A 23,887-nucleotide genomic window follows, 5' to 3' on the forward strand; every position below is an offset into this window, starting at 1 on the left:
TGCACTCAAACTCTGGATTAAATTTCTGGGTTTACCACATACTACATGTATGACCTGAGGCAAGCTATACTACCTCTTTATACAGCAATTTTTCATCTTGAAAGTGGGGATAATAATATTTTCTCTACATGACAGGATTCTTGTGAAGTATAGTTCATTAACAGTAATGAGAGGTTTAAACAGAATAGTAACAATGTTTGCAACAGTTCTTTGTATTCATCAGATAATGACATTCCATCATCTAATCATGTGCAAGTGAAATACCATCAGTAGGGCATAGGGCTGGGACTGGTGGTTTTCAGTGGCTGGATCTGTAAAAGGGAAAATGAGTGACTAAATCTGTGACCTGATTCAAACGCCCCTCACACGGTCTTTCAGAAGGCAATTCAGAAATAACCACATCTGGTACCTCAGTGGCACAAACAAAGGCCTCTAAGAAAAATGTCCAAAATCATAAAAAAGAGTCTGTAAAACTAAAAAAAAAAAAAAGCAAGAAAACAAGTGTCGTGGTTTAACCCCAGCCAGCAACTAAGCACCACACAGCCGCTCACTCACTCCCCCCCGGTGGGATGGGGGAGAGAATCGGAAGAGTAAAAGTGAGAAAACTCACGGGCTGAGATAAAGACAGTTTAATGGGTAAAGCAAAAGCCGTGCGCACAAGCAAAGCAAAGCAAGGAATTCATTCACTACTTCCTGTCGGCAGGCAGGTGTTCAGCCATCCTCAGGAAAGCAGGGCTCCATCACGTGTAACGGTTACTTGGGAAGACAAACGCCATCACGCCCAATGTCCCCCCCTTCCTTCTTCTTCCCCCAGCTTATATACTGAGCATGACGTCATATGGTATGGAATAGCCCTTTGGCCAGTCTGGGTCAGCTGTCCTGACTGTGCTCCCTCCCAGCTTCCTATGCACCTGGCAGAGCACAGGAAGCTGAAAAGTCCTTGACTAGTGTAAACTCTGCTCAGCAAAAACCAAATCATCAGTGCGTTATCAACATTATTCTCATCCTAAATCCAAAACACAGCGCTCTACCAGCTACTAAGAAGAAAACTAACTCTATCCCAGCTGAAACCAGGACAACAAGGAAAACCAATTGAAGGTTGATACAGCTTTTATTAAAGACATGAAACCTATATTGTTAATAAGCCTAAATATCAGGTGTATTCATATAGGCTAAAAACAGAGACCAAAAGTTTTTTAATACTTTTTGATATGTTTGATAGCCTTTTCAGACTGTTTTATAACAGTTTGCTGATTTAGGTATAGACAAGGAAACTTTCCACTCTATAATTGGTCTCTGTGTCTCTTTCTCTGTTATACTGTTCAAGTTCAGCTTAGTGGAAACTCTTTAACACTGCAACATTTTCCATTTTTACCCATGCAGCTGAACCATGCATGATCTGTAAAATAAAGACAACTAACACACAGGTGAGATGATGGAAGAGGATGGCAGCTTCTCTTAATTTGGAGAACTGGAACACAACAGAACCGAGGTGTCTCTGGGTATAGCTGCCACCAGTTCCTTGCCACTCAGTGGGGAAGATCTGATCTTGCACATTGGTCAAGTTTCATGTTTGAGTCATGCTTGCCACTTTCAGTGGCAAAGTGAAACCTTTTTTCTTCTTTTTTAAGAAAGAAGGTCCAATGTAATGGAGTGAGGTCTGTTCAAGAGTCACAGTGGTGCAATACCTATTTTGAATCAGTAAGAGCTATGGGTGTGGAGCACTCAACAGGAGCCCTAATCATTCTGCAAAGTCAGGTTTGTATTGCTGCCATAGACTGAAGTCCTAAACCTACAAGGGGAATAAGTAAGATGGGAAAGTTCATCAACTTACAGAGAGGGTTTGCCTCTCTGTAAATAGCCTGAGGTCACAAGCCAGAGAATTTGGTCATGGTTTACATTTTCTTTTCTTGAAGGTCTGACCTGGATCGTATCAGTTCTCACGAACATATTTCACACACGTCTCTCAAGGCCTTATGAATGCCAGAAGAGAATTAACTGCTTTTTATGCTAACTGTCCTGGGATGTGCTATTTCCTGACAAAGCAAAGGTGAGCATCTGAGCAGGTAAGATGACTCCCTCCTCTCCTTCTTCCAGATTCTTCTCTCTCAGTTGACTTCAGGAGGAATCTGTAATGCTGGCTTCACCCAGCTCCCTAACTTTATGGACCTGAAAGGAGAGGAGAGGAATCCTACTCAGGGAGAAGGATTCTCCTCCTGGCTGGACACAGAAAGCCCTCTGGTGGACAGGGAGAGTTTGTCCCCAGGACCATGCATGACACCAGCTGAAGTCTGATTTCCCAGGTGGTTCAAATGTCCTGTTAAGATGATTTTGGAAAACACTTTTATAACAGGATGAGGCAGATGTGAGGAAGCTCTAGGAGTGCCTTGCTGACCAGGGCCCGTGGTGATGAGAGCCATGTAGGAGGAACATACCCCACATAACTGACCACAGCTAGGGAGGACCCGCCAGGCCTGCTCCCACTGGCTGCCCCACCGCCGTCCACTGACTCGCCCCGCCGCCCCGGGCTGGCAGCGAGGGGCCGCAGAAACGACGATATACCCCAGGCCGCGCCGGGCCATGCTGGGCCGTGAGGCCCACAGACCCTGTGGCCGCCCCGCCTGGCGGCCGCCCCCAGCGAAGCTCCTGCAGCGCCCCGGCAGTACCGCGCGCGACGCCAGGGGGCGCCGCGGCGCCGATTGCCTCACCAGGCCCTTGGCGCTGCAACCATGTCCGACCGCGGTTTGAAAGTGCGGCGGCGGAGGCGCGGGTTGTATATAAGGGATGACAAGCTAGAGCAACTGCTCTAGTTGCTGTTCGGTCTCTTTTGTTCCCTGTCTTCCTCGTCGTGCTGAGCACAGCCAGTAGCGTGGAGCGAGTTGGCCTGGTGGATCCGTTCCCATTGCCGCACTAGCGCTACTGAGGTCGCCATTTTCACCTCCTCCCCACCTCAGACCCTCTCGTCCGTGCTCGCCGCGCCGCGGAGGGAAGGCGCTTCGCCGGCGGCAGCAGGCAGTGTTCGGCGCTCGGCTACAGCAGGGGAGTCGGCCGGGAGGGTGAAGAGAGGCTAGCGCCGCTCCTGCCCGTTGCGTGTGACCGCCCGGCCATCACCAGCCTCCTCCATTGATTTCGTTTCCACTCTCCTCCACCCCTCCCCAGCACCGTGAGGAGGGGGCACAGGACTCCCGAAAGGAGGGGAAAAAGTTCCGAGAGGTGGACAAGGAGAGATTGCCACTGTGGACAGCGGTGAGTGACGGGGACAGGGATTTGGGTTCCCCCACCAGCCTAGTCGGCGGTTTTACCACCCCCTCCTTCCCCCGTGAGCCCGAGGAGCGGCCTCGCTGGCCTGCCCGCCATTAGGGGTGCCGCTGGGGCCGGATTGGGCAGGGGGCCGTAGAACAGGTACCTGCGGCCGACGGCGAGTCGGGCTGCGCCTCGGGCACCGGAACTGGTCGCTCCCTTCCCCCGGGCGGGGGGCTCGGGTTTCTGCTGGCTCCCCGCCCGCGGACCGGAGCGGAGCAAGGGGGCAGCCCCAGCAACCTCTCCCCGTGGAGTTCCCAGCCTGCCGGAGGCGGCTCCTTACCGAGGAGCCCACCGGTATCTTACGTACTACAAGCCCTCAGCCCTGCAGCTGGGCTTAGCGAGCTCCCTGTGAGCGGCGGCGGGGCCGCCGAGGTCCGGGTGAGGCGTTGTGAGAACAGCCCCCTTGCAGGGGTATCTACCCTCAGAACAGGTAGGCTCTTTGCCAACAGCGTGGCGAGCGATGCTCTCGAGGCGTTTTACAAAACGTTTTCTTCTGACACTCTAACAAAAGCAAACAAAAAACCAAACCACGAACAAAAAAAGAGAGCGGCAAGAAACAGCGTTTCTGGTAAGTTATAAAAATTAGGGTCTTAGTGGGTGGGTTGGTGTTTTGGTGTGGGTTTTTTTGGTTGTGGGTTTTTTTTTTTTTTTTTCTTCCCCGGGGGGGGCGGGTAGATGTGAGAGCAGACTGTGTTGAGGGAGGGCAAGTGGTGCTTTGAATAGGTTGCTCGATGGCAGACCTGCGGGAAGTCAAGGCTGTGTGGGGGCTCTGAGCTCGGCCTGTGCTGAACACAGGGCGTGGTGGCCTGCTGGGGATGCTGCGGTGCCTCCCTCCCGAGCAAGAGGCACGAGTGTCTGTTACCGCGACACCCCCCCCCCCCCCCCCCCCCGCATTTTAAAATAATGGTATAGCTTATTGTACAATGGTGTGAAATGCAGAATGTCACTGAAGAAAAATTCTTTGAAGCTACCCATTAAAACCAAGTGTCTAAAGGCCATTGGGGATGTAACAGTGATAAACTAATTTTGTATCCAAAGAGCTAAACTCTTATTTTAACATGGTGGTTTGAAATGTAATCTTTTGGTTTAAGCATTTAATTTTTAGTCTGTTATGTAGTATATGTAACTTCATGCTTTTATCAAAATTATAAATCTTTCATAGGCCTATCAGTTTCAGGGACTTCTAACTCTGAAGTCAGATGTAAAATAGATCATAAGTCTTCTGATCTTGTTTTTGAACTTGGATGAATGGAGTAGGGTTTTTTTTACTTTTTTTTTTAAAATAAGAAACTTCTTAGAAGCAATTTAAACAAAACCTTAAACAGATTTTTCTCACACCCATTACAAATATCCTTACTGTACTAACTGATTTAAAAATCTAAAAGTAAATGTGTTTGTAAAGTTGGGGGGGTTGCTTTAGTTCTGTTTCTTTTTTTGTGTGTGAAGGATCTTCTCTAATGCTCAAGGACTGAGTTGTATCTTTTTTTTTTTTTAAACTTGAATCAGTGTATAAGGAACTCTCGTAAATGTAAGGTAACATTAGTATTACAGTTGTACAGAAGTATTTGGGGTTAGAATGTGTTCTTTTTGCACTCAAGGCATGTTTAGTTACTGACGTTTACTTAGGTCATCTGATTAATATTAGTTCAGTGGAGGTGTGGATCTGTTTCTGAAAGTTGCATTTTCCACTTTGTCAAAACATAGATACAATGTTGAAAGACATAATAATAATAATAATAAGTGAATTTCTGTTGTAACAATTGGTATGTTTTTTGGGGGGGAGAAAGGGCATATTGAAGATGAAATTACAGAAAGTGATCTTGCAAATGCTTATGACAATGAATTAAGTAGCAATTCAAATAAGCAATGAGGTCCTTCACTGTGTATAAGTTCTAGTATGTTGTATTGGGTTTACACGGTGTGTGAGCTGGCACAGGCAGGATGCAGGAACAACCACAAAACCACGGATGAAATGTAAAGAGTAAATTTATTTTTGTTACCTTGCCAACCGGGGGAATCCCTGAAGCAGCACCTGGGCAGAGGCACACAAGCAGGGATGCAGGCACTGCAGAGCTTGGTCCATGCTAGAGGATCACCAAACCTGCTGGTTTTGCCTGTATATCAGGGATTTGCGCAGGCATAGTTTACCACTGTGCTTTGGATCTTTCCCACAGCAGGGCAGGAATCTCAAGCATGTTTGATAGGGTGCCTCTAAGTCTATCACAGGCCTATGTTATCTAAACACAGATGTTCTACTTGTCCAACACACAAGGCTAAACAACGATTAGTATGATTATATGTGTTTTTTGACACCCCAGCTGCAAGTCACTTGAGCGTGTTTACAATCCTCCTTGCCAATCTTCTGTTATTTTTCCCACACATGACAAAGTTTGGGGGGGGGGGGGGGCAGCGTGGGCAGGGCTGCAGGGGTGGCTTCTGTGAGAAGATATTAGGAGCTGCCCCCCATGTCAGACATAGACAGTTTAAGCTGGCTCCAAAATGGACCCACCACTGGCCAAAGCTGAGCCAATCAGCAACTTAGGTAGTGCTTCTGTGATAACGTATTTAAGAAAGGTGAAGAAGAAAGGGGGGAAAGAGGTACTTCAGGTGACAGAGCAGAGATTCCCCTGTAGCCTGTGGAGAAGACCATGGTGATGCAGGCTGTCCCCCTGCAGTCTGTGGAGGACCCCAGGCCAGAGCAGTTGGATGTGCCCTGAGGGAAGCTGCAGCCTGTGGAGAGCCCACACTGGAGTAGGCTTCCTGGCAGGACCTGTGACCCTATGGGGGACCCATGCTGGAGCTGTCCATTCCTGAAGGACTGCACCCTGTGGAAAGGACTCATGCTGGAGTAGTTAGTGAAGAACTGCAGCCTGTGGGAAGGACCCCATGCTAGAACAGGGGAAGAGTGTGAAGAGGAAAGAGTGTCAAAGCATTATAAACTGACTGCAACCCCCATTTCCCCTTGTGCCACTTGGGGTGGGGAGGAGGTAGAAGAGTTGGGAGTGAAGAAGGGAAGGGTGGAGGGATGGTGGGTTTTAGTTTTATTTCTCGCTATCTTACTCTCTCAGAATGAATTGGTGATCAATTAAATGAATCTTCCCCAACTCGAGTCTGTTTTGTCCATGATGGTAATTTGTGAGTGTTTTCCCTGTCCTTATCTTGACCCATGAGCTTTTTCATCTTATTTTTTCCCCTGTCCTGCTGAGGAGGGGGAGTGAGAGCAGCTTGGTGGGCACCTTGCAGAAAGCCAAGGTCAACCCACCACATATGGGCATAAATTTAACTGTGTGTGAATATTTACATTGTGCGCTCAAATTTAATTTCCCCTATTAGCCAGGGTAAGAAACTACAATATCAATATACTTGCCTGGATAACTAACATTTTTTTGCTAGTGGGTGATCTTCTTCTATGTGCTTTCTGCTTTGGAAAAGAGTGGTCTCCTTTCCAAGCAACGAATCAATTATGCTGTATTGAAGAAACTTCCTGGTGAAGTTTATATAACTCTATACCAAAGATACATAAATTGGAAATATATTTAAAAAAAAATTAGTGTATGGTCTGTAAAATATTTTAATTCATTTGTACACTAGCTGAATGAAGAGCACTGAAACTGTAGTTTGTAGTCCAGAAATGTTGCAGATGTATTGTACATTATCTTTGATTTAAAGGGTGTTTCACTAATGGTTTAGTGACAGCTTAAACTATCATATAACAAGGCAAAATAAATTATTTTGAAGCATGCTAGTAATTGTGACCTTGTGAGCATGTCAGCTCTGTGGTGATTTGCAGTGTAGCAGTCTGAGCAAAGCTTGTGGAGAAGGTGGCTTTTTACAATAGGGAAAAGAGTTAGAAATGTTTTGAACATCCTTTCATGGTTACTTCTGTCCAAAAACAGTTGAGTTGCTTTAGAAACTGGAAGGAGAGGCAACTTCACTCCTGACTGATCTACTTCCTACTTGCCCCTGCCCCCCAGCAGCACAGGGGGGATAGGGGTTGCTGTCATAGAACCATAGAATGATTCAAAGCCCTGTTCAACCTAACCTTGAACACTTGCAGCAATGGTGCATCCACAACTTCTCTGGGCAACCTGTTCCAGTGTCTCACCACCCTCATCGTAAAAAAATCTCATCCTTATTACCAATCTACCCTCTTTCAGTTTAAAACCATTGCTCCTTGTCCTGTCACTACAGGCCCTGGTAAAAAGTCTCTCCATCTTTCTTACAAGCCCCCTTTAAGTACTGAAAGGCTGCAATAAGGTCTCCCCGGAGCCTTCTCTTCTCCAGGCTGAACAACCCCAACTCTCTCAGCCTTTCAGTCTTCTTATTGTATGTTGTTTGGTGGTGTGTGGGTGTTTAAAGCTAGAATAAAAGGGAGGTCCTGGTATCTTTCTTTACTTATCTTAAATATTTGGAGGTTGAAACTGACAGTCTGAGACAGTGGTGCAGGACAGTGCATTTGGGCCGTTCCCTGCTGCCTCTTCACAGAGAACCCTGCAACTTTTCCCTCCCCTGTCCCCTTGCAATTGTGTGGCTGGACTTCCCCCTTCAGGTAGCCAAAGTATAGCTGTTTCTTGTCATGTGACTTTGACTACATGGTGGGTGGATGTACTTAGTCATGTGAAGGAGAAGGTATTAAGGCTTGTGGTTCTTAATCACAGTTACTATTCCTCATCTAGTCTTATGAAATATTGAAACATGTTCTTCCCAACTGCTGACAGCAAACTTGAAACAATCTGAAAAAAGATGAAAACGTGTTTTTTTCCTAAGGCTTTTGTTCTAGGTTAACCCTGGTAGGCAGCTAAGTACCACACAGCTGCTTGCTCACTCTGCTCACAGTGGGATAGGGAAGAGAATGGGAAGGGTAAAAGTGAGAAAACTCATGGATTGAGATAAAGACAGTTTAAGTAAAGCAAAAGCTGCACGTGCAGACAAAGCAAATTAAAGGAATTAATTCACTGCTTCCCATCGACAGGCAGATGGTTAGCCATTTCCAAGAAAGCAGGGCTTCATCACATGTAATGGTTACTTGGGAAGACAAATGCTGTAACTCCAAACTTCCCCCCTTCCTCCTTCTTTCCTCCAGCTTTTTATTGCTGAGCATGATGTCATATGGTATGGAATATCCCTTTGGTCAGTTGGGGTCAGCTGTCCTGGCTGTGTTCCCTCTCAACTTCTTGTGCACCCCCAGCCTACTCACTGGTGGGGCAGCATGAGAAAGAGAGAAGGCCTTGATGCTGTGTAAGCACTGTTCAGCAATAGCTAAAACACTGGTGTGTTATCAACACTGTTTTAGTCACAAATCCAAAACATAGCACCATACAAACAACTCTGAAGAAAATTAACTCTATCCCAGCCCAAACCAGTACACTTTTCCATTGTAGTATCACTACATATAACTTCATTCGCTAAAGGGGAAGAAGGTGGAAAAAACTTTCTTCAGTCTCTTCTGGAGATACTGTAAAAATGGTAGTGAATTTTGGGAGAGAAATGCTTTTATGCTAACAAACAAGTTGAGTTTATTGAGGAAACCCTTATTCCATTCATTTCTGGCACTGAAAGCTTCTGCAACACTTCTGCAATACAGTCTTGCTGCCAGAAGTGCTAGCCTAAAATGTTAGCAGACTGCATTCATGGTTGTGTTTGTTTCTGGATACCACCATAGAAAAGCCAGTGTATCTTTAAAATCTGAAATGTCTTTTCTATTACCTTGGTTACTATGGCTTTCATATTTGTTTCATGGACTGTCTTTTCTATGCAAGATTTTCATGGTTTTAACTTCCCGAAAGTGTGTAAGGAAGTAAGTGTTTAGATTTCATATACCATATTTGCTTAACTTTTGTATGACTATTTAATTTTCAATGTAATAATTCAGGAAGTTGGAGCAAGGACAAAAGAGTAGTTAGTTCACTCATTTAATTGAAATTGAATGTGCTCTGCACAGTTTAAGGGCAAAGGAAAAAAAAATCACATAAGATGTTGGTTGTTAACATCTCTAATGAAGGACATGGTGTGTGGGTGTGAGGTTTTTTTAGTTAAGCTTATGTAACTATATTTCTACGTGCAACTCTTGAGTTCTGGTTATTACCATAATCTTGCAGAATAACTCTTTGAAGTAACACAAATGCAAAACTGCTCTTCTGTTACTCCATTTCAGATGCCCATTTGTACAAATACTTATTCATTTTTCATTACTGCTGTCTCTTGTATCCAATATGTTTATATCAGGCTGTCTTCCACTTCCTTCATTGTTAAACCTGGGTCAAACAAATCACTGGGGTGCAGCTGGGTTGTACGACTAACTCATTCGGCTTGAATATTTTGTTTGCATTTTGAAGTAGAACACAGCTGATCCAGATTGAACAATATCAGTGCCACAATGTCACATTTGATTCTATGATTCTATGATTTGCTGTCACTTTTCACAGTAAAATGCAACATGAGAAATAAAGTCACTGAGCCTTTGTGCCGGTGGAAGCCATAAACTAGAAGACAGCTAGAAAATGAAGTTCATAAATAAGAAAATTACAATCATGGAAACCAACTTTCTTTATACCTGTGTGTCTATATGAAGAGTGTATTATCCAAAAAGTAGGATAGGAGAGTGCTTCAGGGAAATTGTTTGATTGTCTAAATTAGACACTAACTGGTTTGTTCTTCTGCTGTGTAATGGGAAAGCGAATGAAAATGAGGCTCACAAAGAAATGATGCTAGGAAGTGTAATTAGAACTACATCTGCATCATGTTCAGTTAACGTAGTCTGAAATACTGAATATACACTCTGAGAGATCTTCCATTTTTGAGGTTTTATATTTAGACTTCTAAGTAGCTGTAGAATGTACTTTGTAATGATATAATATTTCTAACAGATGGGAAAGTTCTGTCCTATAATGCTCTTTCTTTCTGGATGTAGGGTCATATGCCACAATCTCTCTTAAATTGGCTAAGCTTATGTACGGTGTGAAACATGACATCCTGAAAAAAACTGTACATGTTTCCTGCTTGTTTTCCCACAGTGTTCTTTGCAATCATGTTTTTGTCTTACGTTTGATTTTTATAAAGGGAAAAAAAGTCTGCCATTTTGTAATCAAGCCACAAAAATTTGGGAAGCCTAAGAGTAATTCTGGCTTCTACTACCATGAATAATCACATGTCCACAAAAAATGCCCCAAGCCCATGTGGTGTGTAATGCTCAGGACAAAGTGCTATCTGTAATTAGAATGCTGAAGAAGAATGTCCAGAGACTGCTTTAATGCTGATATCCAATTCCCAGGAGAGGCTGGGGGGAGTGTTAATAGTCCTTGACACAAATTGTTTAGTGCTTGCATCCAACTACTGATGCTAGGACTCTCACTCACTCCAGTAACTGATACCACAGGCCCGGGGCTCCTACACCCCAGGTCTGACTCCAGTTGCTGGCCCCATATCCACTCATGCTGGTCCACCCAGTAGCTGACACTTAGTCCTTGCAGCGCACACACATACAGGATAGAGAGTGAGATTACACAGAGAGATAGTAAAGAAAGGATTTAATAAGAAGATATGAGAAGATAGGACAAGCTGTGGTGATCAGGCACAGGACTCAGTCAGACAAGTGTACTGACCGGCCTTATTTTACATGGGACCCGTCCCTTTTATACCCCTTTCTTTCTATTCCTCCTTTGTTCCTCCCCAATCCCTCTTCCCCTGCACATTCCCTCATCAGTTTGCATAGTTCTATAGCTCCTGGACTGTCAGATTTGCATCCTTATCAGTTACAAAGTCTTGGTTTGCATGCAGTTTCTTGATAGCCCATCAATTGGTGTGATTCATGAGGTTTGTTTCTTGTCTTTGCCTCTGTTATGTTTGCCTGTTAGGTTTGTGTATTCTGTATATTTTGTTTCTGGATTCCCCCTTTTCCTTAGTATCCCATTTGACAAGATTAGATAATTTACTGAAATAAACATTCCCACATACCCTTATTGATTAGCATGACTGACCAGGTTTGGTTCTCAGCACTGCCTCCCCTTACCATTTGTCGGTCATGCTTGTGTCTCTGTATGTTCTTGTTTATGGCTTCCCCCTTTTCTTATTATCCCTTTTTGCATTGAAAAGGTTCTTGACTGGATACCCTTAAAGGAGCAGACACTCTCCTTCCACATACCCTTACGTTGCGTAGCCTGCTTCTCAGAAGTCTGGCAGGCTTTGAGGGAAGTTGGGTACTTGGCACTTGTGTTCTGAGAAGCTTCTGTCATAAGGCTCCTAACTCCAAATGCCACAAGAGACTGGATCATAGATGGGCACCTTCTTTGACTTGAAACAACCTATGGTAACTGCATGCAATTTTGTAAGGCCACAGGATTCCTTGTGCAACTGTTCATATGTAAATAGTCATGATTGAGTGGCTGGGATTGTTCAAGTACTTTCTAGTGTGTGTGTGTGAATGCTATATTCTCACTATGTTCGCTCTGAGAAAAAGATAATGAAACCATTTATGCCCTTTTCCAAAGACTTGTGTTTCAACAGGAGATGGCCATGCAGCTGTAACCCTAGCAACAAGGCCTTGGGGAAAAGAAGTAGGGCAGTCTTCCAAAAGAGAGAATCTCCAAATGTGGAGATGAGCAAATGAAACTGGTAGCATGGTATTTAGAAATTAAAGGAAGTATAGAAGAGCCTATGTATCTGGTTTTGTTCCTAAGTTTATTTTTGGAATTGTAACACTTAACTGAAATCCCTGTTTTTAAAATATTTTTTTAAATAAACAGGTAAATCAATGACTTAAGACTTGGCAGGGTCTTTATTGTTGTTACATTTAACTGTATCCTAATTTCTGGTATTGAACATAACACTGCAAGTATGTTCTCATAAAAACCAGTAAAAATCCTTAAATTTTTTTGCAACTTTACAGAGTCTTCAATTGAGAGTGTATTTACTGAAGCATTCATAGTGCTGTTTGATACAGTACATAATTCATTGTCACCAGTTAAATTATATGAAGGAATTCAGTTGGAACTGATTTTTGTGGTATGGATGCACATTTCAGTGCATTTCAGAAACAGTGGTTTGAGAAATTAATTTCTTGTAAAAATTCACAGGACTATTTGAAAGACTTGTATTAGTGCTTATGAAGGGGTTATACTTATTGTAACAAATGTTTTCTAGAGAAATTAACCATAAATGTTTCATTTGTAAGGTGTGGCAATTTGATCTTTTTGCATGGGAAGTACTGAATGAGTTGGGCGTAGCACTACTGATGTGACTGTGGAAAGTGATTCACCAACCACAGTTCTCGCTGCATGTTTGGAAGAGAAGGGGTGTGTGTTTGAGGGGGACAGAAAAATGAATACCTTACACAAAACGATCTGTGACTGAGTAGCAGACAAAGAGGGCTTTGGGGAAGTAACTGCTTATTGTGTGTCAAAGGACAGCAGCGATATCTGGCCTTCACACTGAACCTGACATGAGCCATCACTCCTGCTTTCTTAGGAGAAATGGGAAATCAAATCCATATAGGAAGCAAGTATACCTTGCAAGTGAAGGTGCTGTTACCGTATCATGTTCATCTAGTTACTGAACTGAAGAAAGGTGACATGAAAAGATTCGTTATTTCAGTTCTGTTTTCCAGCATTTTGACAAATGCAGTACCCATTTTTGGCAAGATATTTACCAAATTTCTTGGTTTTTCTTCTGTTCTCTTACCTCTTATATGCAATCTCTAACATCTATGCTACAAGCTGATTGTAAGTCAGAGCCCATAGCAGCAGATCTTATGATTCCTGGATGTTTTTTGATTTGACTAATATGATGACAGAAGTCAGGAGCATGTTCCTTTCTGCAGGATCTGCTTACAGATGCAATGATGTCCTGCACAGGAGCAGAGTGGAAAGCTGGAACAGCAACATTTGAGATTGTTTGAGCAATATTTACTGGAGCTTGATTGTAGATGGGATGAGTTATTAATTAAATTTTTTCTTTCTTTTTACCTCTTCCTCAGCTTGCTCTGTATTAAGCCTGTGCAATGAAAGAGGACTGAAGGTGGAGGTTGAGAAAAATGTGTTCCCCCACAAGGTATATTTGTTGACTTGCTATTAAAGTGCAAAGGGGAAGTCTGACACCTTGAGTTTCAAATTATGTAATTGTCAGGTAGTATTTTTGTGAGGGGTAGGAAAAAAAAGAGAACTCTCTTGGGCTGGGTTGAGATTTGAGTCTGAACTTAAATATTAGATTTAATAACTGTATCTTGCACTCTTTGCAAAAGTTGCTAGTGAAAGCAAAGTTATGAATTTAAAGGGCTTGAAACCCCCTTTAACAGCACTTTCTTTTAATTGAGAAAGAACAACCCTGATGAAAAAAAACATGTTAAAGAGCAACTATGACATTGATCTAAATGCATGTTTCTTACACCTTAATCTTAACTTTTAGGTAAAAATTGATATCCCAGGCAGAGGAATTTGTGTGTTTTTGTTGTTCTGTGTTTTTTTCTCTGTGTGTGTGATTTCCCCCTCCTTGAATCTGCTGACAAAGAAATCCTGTTTATATTTGGAAACAAGCAGTTGTGTGGCATTAGGAGATGATCTCATTTAAAATAGGAAAACATTGCATAGTAAACTGAATTGTCACATTATAACTGTTTGACAACTTAGTCAAAGTAGTTGCTGCTCACTTTTCATTTGAGTTGATTTAAGTTGGTTTTACAGGCAGCCTTGATTGTACCCTCCAGCAAAACTCTAGTGACTCATCTCCAGACCTTTCATTGGAAAGGATTATACAAATGAAATATGATGTTATTAAATTATTTACAAAAAACAGAAATAAGAGCACAGACTTTTTTTTTTTGAGCAGAGAGGACTTCACTGAATTTTACAGCCTAAATTTTTAGTAACTATGGAATTTCCCAGCAGTTCTGTAGTGTGCAGAAAGGCTCACCAGAAATTTGTAAAGGTCAGCATGAAGACATTTGCTAAATCTATATACTTGAAAGCAGTTACAATCTCTTCTTTAAATGTGGCTGCAAAGTTCTAGGAGCTCAAGGTAACTGGGGAAAGGGGTAAAAGTGTCCATAGGACCCAAGGAAACAGTGCATCTTTTCTCAAAGTGCAGTTTTATGTCTTTCATAAAATCAGAATGCTAGTTTGGGCTATCTTTATCTTTCTAAAAACCTTTGTTTCTTAGTCATTTGCCACAGGAAGCTGTTTGTAAGAGGAAATGAGGCTGTTTTGTTGCTTATTGCTTAGGGTCTCTAAATTGCTGTGATCCCTGCAAATGACAAAGTCCCACTGTGTTTAAATGAGACTATGCTTGTGTGTTAGTGAAATATGTTCCAAACCATGCTTATGTTTTAAAGCGAAATATGTACCAGGATGATCCTTCCGAATAGCTAATATATATTTATCTTGTGGTCTAGGGAATTAAGTACTTGCCAAAACAAATAACTCTAAGTTTACCTGTCAGAAGAATAGAATAAGACACTAGGCCATGGAGAACAGCTTAGGTGATGTTGGCAAAGCAATTTGCCAAGCTTAAACTGGGAAGCATCTGATGTTAAATCCATCATGATCTATGCCTTGTAATTCATTTCACTGTGTTGTCTGTGGCTTGTTCTGTAGTCTTCATCAGTGTAGTTCACAAAAGTCTTGGAGGAACCTGAGGATACTTCCTGATGTAAAGAGCTGCAGAGGTTGCTGCTGCCATTTTCCTTATAGCTTCATTGTTTAAGTAATAAGAAGATTGCTCATAGTGCTATCTGTCTGGAAAACTTCTGTAGCTGATCTTGAAAAAGAAACTTGCATTTCTGTTTCAAGTAAACAAATGGTTTTGAATGATGTGAGAAATACTTGTCTTCATGCTTATATTTATAGAGATCTTGTTTGGTGTGGCAGTGACATTCTTTTCATATTGAGGAAACATAGGTATTGCATTTCATATATCTGTGTTATTCAGGACCTTTTAAGTCTATCAACAGAAGTACTGTATGTCTAAGGATTGTTTTGGCATGAGAAATATCATGCTCACAGCATTGTTTATTTTTCAGGCTTCCTTAGGTTTTTGGTGGAGAGAAGCAGGCAGTATTTTGATGTGTGTGTTTTGGCTTTGTTTCCCTTTCTTACATGTTTGCAAGTAGATAACTTACTAAAATAGTGTATGAGAGATTGCTTGGAGATAATATGCCTCTGATCTGTACCACACTTGTTGACTTCTTGTGGTATTTCTTTGGGAATTAGTAATTGGGATCATAGCAATACATTAGTGTGTTGCCAGAGGTGCCAAGTACTTTGCCAATCTTGTACTGAAGTTTGTAAAGCTGTTGATAGCCAGCTTGCAGTCATTCTGGTTACACCACTTCAGTTTCTCCCAATAATGACAATTTATTTGCTAGGGTTTCAATATCAAATGAATTAAATATTCCTGTTCCTGTACCAATTCCACCCAACAAAGTTTGGATGATATATCTTTTAATTCTATGTCCTATTGGTCTATGATTTTATAGCCACCAATCATAGAGAGGGTCACTATAAACAATACAATGGTGTTTATGGAAAAATTGCTGTATATTATTGTTTTCTCATTGTTTACAGTTAGAGTGTAATTCTTATGAGCCACTAACATATGATTAGTTGCCTTACATGTCTATAGTACCCATTTCATTTTATTGTTAAAATAATTTTTCCCATCTGGTGTTATTACATATAGTTAAATTCAGATTAACTTTAGATCTTAGAGTTAGTGTAACATTATTACCTGCTATCAGTCCTTGACCTTGTGCTAATACAGATGGTATTCCTCCTGTAACTGTGGTTTCAAAGATGGCTTGTGACTGATGTTCAACACCTGAGTTGTTCCATGGGAAACATAAAAAGGCAGATCCTGTTAGATACAAGTTTAGGGTGTGTGTTCTAGCAGTGATAAGGTAACACCACATTTTCCTGTAAGAGAAGACACCTAGGTCTTGGACATAATCTAAGCCTCGGTTATGGTTAACTTGCTCCAATTAGTGTCTACAGCATGCCATACTCCTTTTCCTTTCTATAACAACAGTCACCCAGATCCATCCCTGAGTTGGGTGTTTAACCACAACCTCATCTCCAGGACTTAGATAGGGTTTCACCTCTGTTTTAACAGGAATTTGTGCAGCCATTAACATGAATCGCTTATCTATGGGCCTTCCCATGGGGGTTTGTTGCTTATTTAGCTGACTTACAACTTCTCATAAATGGGATCCCCACTTGAAAGCATTAATAGATTTACTCTTCTGTAGTTGTTTTAGTAGTCCATTCTACCTTTCTACTGTCCCATTACTTTGAGGTTGATATGGTAGGTGGAAAGTCCATTGTACTCCATTTGAAGCACACCAAGTTTGCACTTCTTTATTTTTAAAATGTGATCCATTATCAAGTTTTATTTCTCTGGGCAAGGGGAAAGTAGCAAACAACTGGTTTAAACCAGCAATGGTTGTTAGACCAATTGCAGCCTGGGTGGAGTGCATGTTCCCTATACCACTATTTGTACTCCTGTTTCCAGCCTTCAGGTGTTTGCTTTAAAGGATCAATACAATCTACTTGCCAGGTTTCCCAGAGTAGTTTACCTTCCCTGATATTGACAAACTGTTGTCCTTTTGACATGTACTGTACTATTGTTTGACAAAAATGGCATGAGTCTACAATTTGTTTTGCCAGAGCTTTTGTCACAGGTCATCCTCTCCTTGCAGCCTGCTGAAACAAATTATAACTCCCAGTGTGTCCTAGCCATTCCTGTAACTTCTTACCTAGCCATTCGGAGGCAGAATTTTGTAATATGTTTTTTTTCTAGCCAAATGATCTGCCATCTGATTCCACTTTGCCTCAGGGTTTTTGTTTTTGGTGGGCAGATATATGCCTTATGGGTATGCTCTTAGATTGAGCTATATCGTAAATCTTTTACCAGTGTGTTTTTTCCCCATGTGTCTCTACCATTTACTTGCCAATTGTTTTTCACCCAATTCTCTATCCACTGGGTGGCACTGGCCCACACAACATATGAATCTGTATAGACACAAGTGGCTCCTTGCTCCAGGGCCATTTCCAAAGATCTGAGCTCTGCCAGTTGGGCTGAGCCGTTGATTTAATCTGTGAAAGCTTTTCTGGTCTCTACCAATATAGCTGCAGCTTTACCTCTCTATAGTTTCCCCATTTGCTTGGCACTCCTGTCTGTGACCCAAACTCTTCTTGTCTCACTGTCCCAGGGTGAGGCATCAGTTATCAGGGAGGAGGGCAAATGGGAGTATTCAATAGGCATCCCAATTTGCTCTATACTCTCTGATAATTTGTTTTATGTATTTATCCCATCACTTGTCACTTAGTGATGTATAGACAAAGCCCATCGCTGCACAGTAGTTTTCTGTGCTACCCCTAAGGGTAACAGCTTACCAGCTAAAATTGCTTTTAAAAAAGGAATAGGCACACATAGCTTGATTTCCCTTTCTTGAGTCTGCTTTCTTCTTCATCAAATCATAGAGGTCTCACTAGATACTGAATCCAGGAATGTGTGACCTCCAAAACCCAAAAATTCCTAATAAAGCTTGCAATTCTTTTTCAATCAGAAGGTGCCGGAATGCTTTGCATCTCTTCTAATGTAGATTCTGATACAGTTTTCCATCCTTCTATCCATCAGGAACCTAAAAATGTAACCTCTTGACTTGGTCCTTGCCATTTTGAGTTGGGAATGCTAAGATTTAGTTCTTGTAAATGCTGGATGATAGCATTCACACTTTGGCAAACCATTTCCTATTCTGGTCCTCTAATTAGAATATCATCTATATATTCTAAAATTGTTACTTCAGGTGGGAGGATGATTGATTCTAGTTCTTTAGCTAACATGGCATGAGCAATTGTGGGGCTATGTTTAAAACCTTGGGGTAGGTGATTAAAGGTACTCCAAGTAAAATCAAACTTTGGTTTGTCTTGCTCTTGTATTGGGATCATAAAGAACATATCTTTTATATCTAACACTCCCATCCATGGAAAAGCACATTCATTTATTGTATTAACTATATCTACTGTGCTAGGAACAGCAGCTATTAAAGGGCGAGTTACTTTATTCAGAGCCCTATAGTCAATAGTCATATGCCATGTTCTGTCTGTTTTTTTTAACAGGCCATATGGGGCTATAATATGGTGAACGTGTGGGTTTTTTTTGTTTTGTTTTTTTTAATCTACAATACCCCCTTTCTCTAATTCTCTCTCAGCACTTGTCAGGCTGCATCTGGAGTGCTGTGTCCAGTTATGGTCTCCACAATTCAAAAAAAGATGCAGACAGACTGGAGAGGGTCCCAAGGAGGGCCACGAAGACGATCAAAGGGCTGGAGAACCTGCCCTATGAGGAAAGACTGAAGGAGTTGGGTCTTTTCTCCCTTGGAGAAGAGAAGGCTCAGGGGGGACCTCATCCCAGTATTCCAGTACTTAAAGGGTGGCTACAAAGAGGGTGGAGGCTCTCTTCACAAGGAGCCACATGAAGAAGACAAGGGGCAATGGGGACAAGTCGCACCAGGAGAGAGGTTTCCTCTTGATACAAGACAGACTTTTTTTTTTTTACAGTGAGAACAATCATCCACTGGAACAGCCTCCCCAGGGATGTGCTGGAGGTTTTCAAGATGCGATTGGACAGGGTGCTAGATAATCTCATCTAGGCTCCCTTTCCCACAAAAGGTTGGACCAGACGATCTTTCGAGGTCCCTTCCTACCTGGGCTATTCTATGATTCTAATTGTTTGACTAATTTTGTCACAGGTTTTATGGAATGAGCAGGTAGCTTATACTGAGGAATGTTAACTGGTTTACTATTAGGCAGGAGTGGGGCTATTTGTAGCAGATTTATAGATTTAATCATATGGAGATTAGTTTTCCCTGTAATTGGAGAACTACTCTATTGGGTTTACATGGCAAGGTTTTGGTAGCAGGTGGGCTGCAGGGGTGGCTTCTGTGGCAAGACACCAGAAGCTGCCCCCATGTCAGACAGAGCCAAGACGGACCTGCTGCTAACCAAAGCTGAGCCAATCAGCAAAGCTGGTGGCGCCCCTGATAACATATTTAAGAAAGGGTAAAAAATGCTGCGCAGCAGCCAGAAGAGAGAGGAGTGAGAAAATGTAAGAGAAACAACTCTGCAGACACCAAGGTCAGTGAAGAAGGAGGGGGAGGAGGTGCTCCAGGCACTGGAGCAGAGATTCCCCTGCAGCCCGTGGTGAAGACCATGGTGAGGCAGGTTGTCTCCCCTGCAGCCCATGGAGGTTAACAGTGGAGCAGATATCCACCTGCAGCCCATGGAGGACCCCACGCCAGAGCAGGTGGATGTACCCTGAAGGAAGCTGTGATCCTGTGAACACCCTGCGCTGGAGCAGGCTCCTGGCAGGAACTGCAGCCCATGGAGCCTACGCTGGAGCAGGTTTGCTGGCAGGACTTGTGACCCTGTAGGGGACCCATGCTGGAGCAGTCCATTCCCAAAGGACTGCAGCCTGTGGTAAAGGACCCATGCTGGAGCAGTTAGTGAAGAACTGCAGCTCATGGGAAGTGATACAAAAATTCACGGATGCTTCTCAGAGTCCGAATCCCTCAAGGGAGAAACGGAGTATTCAGAGAGTCCCTGAAATGAAACTCAATAGCAACGAAGTTACTATTAAGCAGGTATTCTTTATTGCAGCACTGGGCAGCGCTGGGGATTCTCCACCATAAGTGCTCCCTCGATTTGGTAGACTTTCAGAGATTATATACTATGAAGTCCTACATATTCACAGGATTTCCGAGAAATCATTTACATAAACATGAGATTTCCTGGAACTTATTAGTTGTCTCCCGTGGTGGTCTTCAGGTGGTCTTTTGGGGGTCTTCAGATGAAGGCTGGTAGTCGTCTTCCCTGTGTTCGCTGATTGACCTTTGCTTCTGCGCAAACTCAGTCCCAGCATCAAGTAAACTGTGTCCTTCAAGGCTGTCATCCTATTGTGACTTCCTATCTTCCATGCATTTGTTCTCCCAAGGCCCAGTTGTCTGAGATGGGATTATTCCGGAGCCCCCTTATCTTACAACCATTCTAACTACTCCCTAAATGACAAAGGCCTTTCTTTTGTTTAGTTAAGTGACTAAGATATTTAAAATGTCCTCCTTGCCCCTAGGCTTTAATTCTTTCAGGAGGCATTTTGATGCAGTGGCTTTGTCTATCTTGGCTTTAACCCTTTCAGAAGGACCCATGTTGGATGAGAGGGACCCCACGCTGGAGCAGGGGAAGAGCACTGGAGCAGGGGAAGAGCGTGAAGAGGAAGGAGCAGCAGAGAGGAAGTGTTATGAACTGACCGCAATCCCCATCCCCCTGTGCCACTTGGGGAGGGAAGGAGGTAGAAGAGTTAGGAGTGACATTGAACCTGGGAAGAAGGGAGGGCTGGGGGATAGTTGTTTTTAGTTTTGTTTTTACTTCTCACTATCCTACTCTGTTGTTAATTGGCGATACATTAAATAAATCTTCCCCAAGTCAAGTCTGTTTTGCCCATGATGGTAACTAGTGAGTGATCTCCCTGTCCTTATCTCAACCCGTGAGCCTTTCGTTGTATTTTTCTCCCCCTGTCCTGTTGAGGAGGGGGAGTGATAGAGCGGCTTGCTGGGCACCTGGTGGCCAGCCAAGGTCGACCCACCACAACTACCATTTTTCCATTTACCCCAGTTGTCTATCTGAGTTTTTCCTTTCAGAATATCCATTCTCAAATATTCCTTCTCCAAATGTTAATCTTGCCCAATAAGAAGGGCCATAGGGTATATCCATTTCACAATATTAATTTATTCATACAACTGGATAAGGGTAACTGCACCATTAACACCTACTACTGAAACTGCTTCTTTCTTTAAAAGAGCTTTACCTTCATAGATAACTTGAAACTTGTACTCCTATATCAATCAAAAATGTTGTGGTATATTTATCATTTCCAGCAACCAATATTTTCAGACCCTGGTTCCATGCAGCTGCCTTGGTGGCTGTGGCCCAAACAGTGGAGCTGAGCCAGCTCCCCTAGCATTTAAATAGCCTTGCTCCAAGTGTTGAGTAATACTCCCTAACTTCGGGGGTGGGTCCTGAGATCTGCTCCTGGGCTTCTCCTACTAATTGTTTCAGCACTGTAGTCAACAGACCTTGCAGTTGCTGCCTCATTAACCCTTTAGCTAAACATTTTTGCCAAACAGAACTATGTTCCTCTGATGAACTGTCTGGAGGGTTTTTGCCTTTATTTTTGTTTGATTGGAATCGAGGGTGGGGGGCATCGTGGCTGGGCTTAACTGCCTGTATGTTCCTAACCTTTACCTTAGAGCCTGATGTTTCATATAAGAGTAAAGCAGACAGCATCTGCTGCAGAACAGTCTCCCATCAAGTAGCTGCATTTATTCCTGTCATTGTAGAAAGGGTGAGTGGTTTCAGTGCTGCAGCTGCTCACTTTAGGAGAATCCCCAGTCCTAGTAGTAAACCTTGAGCCTCATCCATGGTGAGGGTAACCTAATTTACTCCTTCCTCCCACATATGGGCCATCCATTCTAGGGGTGTTTCTCCAGGCTTAGAGGAAAATTTAGTTTGAAGATCGGTTAACTCCATGAAGGTAAAACTTTTCACAGTTGTTTGATGGGGTGCACCTGGTGTTTGCTCTACTTTTATCATGGGAGTGACTACTTTCACATTATTTTCTTCCCCTGGATCATCTGAATCATCATTGTGAGGAGAGTCAGGATCAAGCCAGATATCTCCTGACCGTTCACTGTCCTTGGTATATATAACAGCCATCACTTTAACAGGGTCTATTTGAGTAGACTGTAGTAAGTGATCCCTACGCATGTGAGCATTGGCTATGATCTGAGGCTGCAAATTTGATTCTAAGAACCTATTCTGGTTTTCTATGTACATTGTGTTTTATACATCTGTCCTGGTTTCAGCTGGGATAGAGTTAATTTTCTTCTTGGTAGACGGTATGGGGCTGTGTTTTGGGTTTAGGATGAGAACAATATCGATGATACACTGATGTTTTGGTTCTTGCTAAGTGGCGCTCACACTGGTCAAGGACTTTTCAGCTTCTCATTCTCTGCCGGGTGCACAAGAAGCTGGGAGGGGGCACAGCCAGGACAGCTGACCCAGACTGGCCAAGGGGCTATTCCATACCACATGACGTCACGCTCAGTATATGAGCGGGGGGAGTTGGCCGGGGGAGGGGCAACGATCACTGCTTGGGGGACGTGCTGGGCATCGGTCGGCGGGTGGTGAGCAATTGTAGAGTGTATTGCTTGCTTTGTATTACTATTGTACTATTATTACTTGTTATTATTATTATTACTATTACTACTGTTCTACTTTTATTTTACTTTAGTTATTAAACTGTTCTTATCTCAACCCACGAGTTTTCCCCTTTTGCCCTTCCGATTCTCTCCCCCATCCCACCGGTGGGGGAGTGAGCGAGCGACTGCGTGGTGCTTAGTTGCTGGCTGGGGTTAAACCACAACAGTCCTTTTTGGCACCCAATGTGGGGCACGAAGGGTTTGAGATAATAACAGATTAATCAGAGTGTATTAAGGAATTTGTATCTGTTAACAGTTATCGGTCGTAATATTGATTCATCCGTTCTTGGTATTAGTCTACCTGATCTGCACCATGCTCTTGTTTTTGCTGTGCATGTTGAGGATTGTTGTGGGTTTTTTCAGTTTGCTGTCCTTTGCTGTAATGAGTGATGTGTTGCCTGGAAGATTGGTTATTAAAACACTGGCCTTGAGCGCTATCTGGTATTTGGGTTCTGTAGTGAAGCCATTACTGTACTTCGGGTACCACCTCATGGAGACAATTAGCAATTATACCTCTTCCTCTGAGAGTTTTTTTTATGGAGGAAATACAGGGTGGCACCTTTATTGCTTTCTTCTATGATGTTTCCTCCTTCATTGCAACAACTTTTCATTATCTTGAGCATCCTTGGGTAGTTAAGATATATCCATTGATAGTTCTTGGGAATTTTGTTTCAGTTTTATCTAAGGTTAATAAGCATTTTAAGAATATCATCCAGAGATCTGCCCCAAGGCTGGATAGCTATGAGCGGCAGCGTGTGTGGGAGAGTATGGGCAAGTACCTAGGACAATGGGCACCTCCAGTGTTTTGGAACTTCACCCCCGAACAAGTGCAGAATCCTGAAAAACTAGTAAAGTACTTGGAAAATGTATGTTGTCACCCTGGCAACTCCAGAGAGAAACAGATCGCTGCAATGTGCTGGGGCCTGGCCCATGCCTACCGAGCCCTATTCAACAGTATTCAGTACCCTCAAGGGAAAGAGAAGGTCTCTGGATCGGACAACAAAATGACAGCCCCCGTGGCTGCGCCAGCCCCTGCGATAGGCGCTGTGGCTGAACCAGAGAACCAACCCGTGCCAGTATCACTCGCTCCTATACAGAAGAAAAAATACACAAGGAAATCGGCTCATTTAGTAAGGGCTGATGATGAGCCAGAGCCATCAAGAGAACAGGAGGAGGAAGAGGCAGAACCCATAAATGAGATGGTAACCACCCGATCCCTGTCCCTGAGTGACCCGCGAGATATGCGAAAAGATTTCAGCTGTCGTCCAGGCGAGCACATCATCA

General features: G+C 43.0%; 1 protein-coding gene across 9 annotated transcripts in view; it reads left to right on the forward strand.

Moving 5' to 3' along the window:
* The first annotated feature begins 1,311 nt into the window (after nt 1-1,311).
* The window catches only part of LOC148054180 (CDC42 small effector protein 2-like), a 92,290-nt gene continuing 69,714 nt past the window's right edge, over nt 1,312-23,887 (forward strand). For 3 of the 9 annotated variants that reach the window (XM_087770789.1, XM_087770793.1, XM_087770792.1), the window contains exons 1-2: nt 1,312-3,246; nt 13,274-13,347. The gene's annotated coding sequence lies outside the window, so the exon portion shown is untranslated. The other 6 variants (XM_087770790.1, XM_087770788.1, XM_087770794.1 and 3 more) reach the window with 4 other exon arrangements.

Source organism: Nipponia nippon, unplaced genomic scaffold (genome assembly GCF_047370975.1).
Source record: "Nipponia nippon isolate SJK-2023a ecotype South Korea unplaced genomic scaffold, ASM4737097v1 scaffold_33, whole genome shotgun sequence".
NCBI classification, from domain to species: domain Eukaryota; kingdom Metazoa; phylum Chordata; class Aves; order Pelecaniformes; family Threskiornithidae; genus Nipponia; species Nipponia nippon.